The sequence below is a fragment of the Nomascus leucogenys genome, chromosome 9, assembly GCF_006542625.1.
Source record: "Nomascus leucogenys isolate Asia chromosome 9, Asia_NLE_v1, whole genome shotgun sequence".
NCBI classification, from domain to species: Eukaryota; Metazoa; Chordata; class Mammalia; order Primates; family Hylobatidae; genus Nomascus; species Nomascus leucogenys.
Window position 1 is genome coordinate 65420700 of NC_044389.1, and position 6068 is coordinate 65426767.

A 6068-nucleotide genomic window follows, 5' to 3' on the forward strand; every position below is an offset into this window, starting at 1 on the left:
GAACATGATAGTTTGCTGACCTCATGGAGGGAAATCTAAATGAAATAAATGTAACCAACAAAGCTAGCCAAGATCAGGTATTTCCATTCTGAGTATAAAAACAACTGATCTTAAGCAACATGCAGAGATGTTAATGCAGGAGATACATTTGTACAATCAAACCCTCGTGTGCTGGTGAAAGACTTTACGCCCAAAGTCAAGTCAAGACAAAACCAAAGCAAAATGGAGAATGAGTCAATGTAACAATGCAATAAAAAGAACAGGATTCAAGCTTCTTCCTGCAAATACTGAACTGGAATCTTTTTCTTTACAAGTTTGACTAGAAGACAGCAGTCATGACATTTCCCTAATAAGGGAATACCTTCAGGCCAACCTGTGTTCTGAAGCAATTCAAAGTTCAATGAATATTGGGGGAGGGGGATGGGGGTCTAATATACATTTTGTCTGTGAGAATGGCAGCCAAAGTACCTCAGGGTCTCAAGGGACTGAGAGACCTCAGAAAGGAACTACTACCAGGGCTGGATCTAGGCCTTCCTTTCAGGAGCCAAAGTCAGAAGAATCCAAGGATACCCTAACTTCACGGCAAAGATGCCATAGCATTTTATTACTGTTACAAAAGTCAACCAATGATATTTTCATTGAAATATCCACACTGAATGATGTTTCAACATATGAGGCAAACAGGGAGGTCTTTGGAGAAGGCACTTAAGGTAGAATATTAGCAAATCTTACCGGTTGGCTAAAACAAAAATGAGCTCATTCAACCTGGCTGGAGGCCTGTTAGGGCTGTTCCTTCTCACTGTGGCCTGATTAAAAGCCAGCGGCATTAAAAGACTCACATTTCCCAAGTCTGGGGGTGCCCCAGTGGGGTGGTGCTGCTCTCAAAAGCCCTGTGTCCCTAAACATATCCATCCTCACAAGATCAGTTTCCCCAAATGCTGGTTCCAAAAATAGGCTCAGAGCTGGCAGAAATCATTCAGGAAGCTTCTTGAAGGCCCTCTTTATTTCTCAGTCTGACTTTCAGCTTGTCCCTGCTGCTGTAAACAGTTTCGGCTTCCCAAGGTCACTAGCAACTTCTACTTTTGCTAATATCCTTGGTTTTCCATGGCACTGGTTGTGACTGTCTGTTAGACTAGTGGCCCCCCGATTAACGGCACCTCCACTTCACATCCTTTTCTCGAACCTGGGCTGGGCTTGTGACTTGTTTAGTAAGTAGAGGTAATACTCCAGCTCTCTTCTGATTAGAAAAAATCATCATCATCATCATCATCATCAATAGAGGGCAGTAGAAGGGATGCTGTGGCAATTCTGGACTTAAGCCTTCAGAAGGCCTGGCCACTTCTTTCAAGCTCTTGGGAGCTCTGAGCTGCATGTGAGAGGTCTAACTACCCTGCCAGCAAAGCCACTTAGAGAGATTACACAGAGAAGGAGAGACACAGGACTGCAGGCAGAGAGAGAAGCCCAGCCACCCCAGTCTCTCTGCCAACCTGCTGACCACATGACTGGCCACCTGCAGGCTAGCAAAAGAACAGCCCAGCTGAGCCCAGCTCAGATTGAAGAACAGTTGGGGGTGGGGGATTTTTTAAACCACTAAAGTTTTGGGGTGAGTTTGTCAGCAACATTTGACAACCAAAAACACCGGTCATTCATAGATGCTTTTTTTCTAAGTATAAGACAATTACTCAAATGCAAAGAAAATATGGCAAACATTTTCCTACCACAACCTTCTCAGTCAACAGCCAACTATAATGGGTGATGGGCTGGAAAAAAAAAAGCCACACCTCTTATCTTAATTCATAAATATCCATGATTCTTTTTCTATGACTCTTTAATGCCAATGCAAAGGTAGACCAGTCAGCTTCTGACAGTCTCAGGCACTGGCCTAATTCTCATTTGGCTAAAACTAGAAGCCATCAAAATGAATTATCCACTACTGGATACATTATGGTAAATGAGATTGTTCTCACTTTTCTAGGATGTTGTTGCTTAATTTTCCCAAATCATTTCTTCTTATCATCCCCCACAATGAGGAAAAAAAAACTAAACTGGTTAAGGTTATAAAAAGAAAAAAAAGCCTATAACTAGAATTTGAATCCCCATAATCTGCAAAATATAGCACACATTTTTTTTTCTTTTTTTTTATTATTATACTTTAGGTTTTAGGGTACATGTGCACAATGTGCAGGTTTGTTACATATGTATCCATGTGCCGTGTTGGTTTGCTGCACCCATTAACTCGTCATTTAGCAGTAGGTATATCTCCTAATGCTGTCCCTCCCCGCTCCCCGCAACCCACAACAGTCCCCGGAGTGTGATGTTCCCCTTCCTGTGTCCATGAGTTCTCATTGTTCAGTTCCCACCTATGAGAGAGAACATGCGGTGTTTGGTTTTTTGTCCTTGCGATAGTTTACTGAGAATGATGTTTTCCAGTTTCATCCATGTCCCTACAAAGGACACGAACTCATCATTTTTTATGGCTGCATAGTATTCCATGGTGTATGTGTGCCACATTTTCTTAATCCAGTCTATCGTTGTTGGACATTTGGGTTGGTTCCAACTCTTTGCTATTGTGAATAGTGCCGCAACAAACATACGTGTGCATGTGTCTTTATAGCAGCATGATTTATAGTCCTTTGGGTATATACCCAGTAATGGGATGGCTGGATCAAATGCTATTTCTAGTTCTAGATCCCTGAGGAATCGCCATACTGACTTCCATAATGGTTGAACTAGTTTACAGTCCCACCAACAGTGTAAAAGTGTTCCTATTTCTCCACATCGTCTCCAGCACCTGTTGTTTCCCGACTTTTTAATGATGGCCATTCTAACTGGTGTGAGATGGTATCTCATTGTGGTTTTGATTTGCATTTCTCTGATGGCCAGTGATGATGAGCATTTTTTCATGTGTTTTTTGGCTACATAAATGTCTTCTTTTGAGAAGTGTCTGTTCATGTCCTTTGCCCACTTTTTGATGGGGTTTTTTTTTTTTTTCTTGTAAATTTGTTTGAGTTCATTGTAGATTCTGGATATTAGCCCTTTGTCAGATGAGTAGGTTGCAAAAATTTTCTCCCATTCTGTAGGTTGCCTGTTCACTCTGATGGTAGTTTCTTTTGCTGTGCAGAAGCTCTTTAGTTTAATTAGATCCCATTTGTCAATTTTGGCTTTTGTTGCCACTGCTTTTGGTGTTTTAGACATGAAGTCCTTGCCCACGCCTATGTCCTGAATGGTATTGCCTAGGTATAGCACACAATTTAACTGCTTCCTCAATTTAAAACAAAATTCTATAAAATATAATGTCTACATTGTGGAGATGATTTCTTCTTATCTGAGGCAATGAGTAATTCAGAAGCAAGTATTGTTGAGTTAAAATACAGTGGTCTTTAAATGGTTTCAAATTTTGCTTATCAAAAAATAGTCAACCACAATACAAGCCTTCAAAATCCAAATTCTGTCTTCAGATAAACTTTCTTGCGTCTGTTCTTGATCTTTTTAGGGAGAGGGTGAAAGTCCACATCTATTTCTGTGCTGAAGTTTTGGCAGGTTTTCTCATCTGAAACATTTCTGCTGTTGCATCAGGCCCACGTTTTCATAGACTCTAGCACTGTCTTCTCTCATTTCTGCACAGGGTGGCTTTGGAGTATAAGGTGGGAGGGGGCTTTGATTTCCACTCATCTGGTCCGCTAGAGAATACTTAATATTTATATATTCCTGCCCTTTCCTCTTGCTTTTCTGCTTTTGTTCAATCCTGAGCTGTAGTGTTTCAATATAACGCTGGACCGCCATATAGATAAATTGGTACAGTGCTTCTGTCTGGACCATCCCTTACCTCTTAGACCACACCATCTGGATGGTTTGGGGAACATCAATGTTGCAGTCAACACCTTTCTCTCTGATGATGTCAATAAGAATATTAATCACAATGACCATCCCTGTCCGGCCAATTCCAGCACTGCAGTGCACCGCGACCGGCCCTGCATCCATGGTGCTCTCCCGCTTATGGTGCACCTTCTCCGGGAGGTCCAGCACACCCCCGGGGTTGCTGAGCACTCTGTGGTCCAGCCAGATCTGAAAGTGGTATTGCCAGACTGTTCTCTCCGTATTCCCTTGTCCAACATTTGAAAGTTTAAGTTTTCTTAGCGTATAGTCATGAGCAGTGCTTTCTCTGACGTTCCTAACAAGCATGACACCATATTCTTTTAGAGCATACTCATCAGGCCAGTGTTTGACACATTTACTCTTTCCTCTCTCCACTTCTTTCATTGTCATGACAATCACTCCAGAGTTTTCTTGGAACACCATCCGCCAAAAGTCGTTCACTGTGGTTTGCAGGCAGCCTTGTGTGGCAATGTAACTCTTTTTGGGCTTTGAATTGTTGCACTTGGTTTCAAATTCAGGCATGATGATACTTGCATTGATGTAATCTGAAACAGTCTCATTGGGATCACTGTCATGTAGAACAACCCTGATATGATCAAAGGGCAGGATGTTTTTAACATCTATTTTTGTTTTTGTTTTTGTTTTCTTGCCTTTGACCCTCTTTTCAGCTGTAGAGAAGTTTGCACTCCTGTTGTTGCAGTGTCTCAAATTTTTTCCAAAAGCCTTGTTTGACTTTATCTGTGGTCTCAGCTAATTTGCTTAGTTCTCGAACTCTGCTTTCTATTTCAGCAGCATTTATACGAGTCGTGTTAAGGGGCTGCTTGAGTTGTAGTACTGTACCCAGTGTTTCCACAATAGGATTCTTCTTGTAATGCTCCACAAGATCCGTCAAAGAATCAAACCGTTCTCCTCCACCAATGTTGTGTTTCAGTTCCTGAGAGCGAATCATTTATTCAGAAATCATTTATTTCTGAAAAAATTCCTAAATTTGAGATTTCTGATGCAGAGAGTAGATATTTTTCTTTTTGGGGGGGACGGAGTCTCGCTCTGTCACCCAGGCTGGAGTGCAGTGGTGTAATCTCGGCTCACTGCAACCTTTACCTCCCAGGTTCAAGCGATTCTCGTGCCATGCCTCAGCCTCCCGAGTAGCTGGGGTTACAGGCACTGGGATTATAGCCACCACACCCGGCTAATTTTTGTATTTTTAGTAGAGATGGAGTTTCACCATGTTGGCCAGCCTGGTCTTGAACTCCTGATCTCAAGTGATCTGCCTGCCTTGGCCTCCCAAAGTGCTGGGGTTACAGGCATGAGCCACCACGCCCAGCCAAAGGTAGATATTTTTAGTGTTCACATATATTTTCAGATATCTAAAAAGGTGGTAACAATTTATACCACTATCAGCAATATATGAAAATATTAGTTTCTCTACACCCCACCAAGACTGATTGTTATCATTATTTTTAAAGGTTTTTACTTTGCCAAGTTGATATTTTCTTTTCATTTCCCTGACTATTATTTTTCTGTTGGAAACATTTTAGGTCTTTATATATTAGGGACAAGAATCCCTTTTCTCCTATATATTTTACAAATTTTTTTTTCAGTTTATTACTTTCCTTTTGACTTTGGTTTTGATGTTTTTGACATAAAAGTATTTTTAATTTTTTAAGGTCAAATATTTCTCTCTCTCTCTCTCTGTCTCTCTCTCTCGGCTTCTGGGTTTCCAGGCTTACTTGGAAAGGTTTCTTCCAACCCAATATTATTCAAATATTCTTTCAATTTTCTTCTAATGTTTTTAGTGTGTGTGTGTGTGTGGTTTTGTTTTATTTCTTTTAATTCTCTGATACATTTAGAATTTCTTTTATTATTTTATTTTATTTTATTATTTATTTATTTATTTTTGAGACAGAGTTTCGCTCTTGTTGATGAGGCTGGAGTGCAATGGCGCGATCTTGGCTCAATGCAGCCTCCACCTCCTGGGTTCAAGTGATTCACCTGCCTCAACCTCCCAAGTAGCTGGTATTACAGGCGCCTGCCACCACGCCCGGCTAACTTTTGTATTTTTAGTAGAGATGGGCTTTCACCATGTTGGCCAGGCTGGTCTCAAACTCCTGACCTCAGGAGATCCACCCATCTTGGCCTCCCAAAGCGCTGGGATTACAGGTGTAAGCCACTGCACCCAGCCTTATTTAGAA

At 41.3% G+C, this 6068-nt stretch overlaps 1 pseudogene; it reads right to left on the bottom strand.

Annotated features, from left to right (window-relative positions):
- Window positions 1-3512: 3512 nt before the first annotated feature.
- Window positions 3513-4825, bottom strand: LOC100589730 (annotated as a pseudogene).
- Window positions 4826-6068: the final 1243 nt, after the last annotated feature.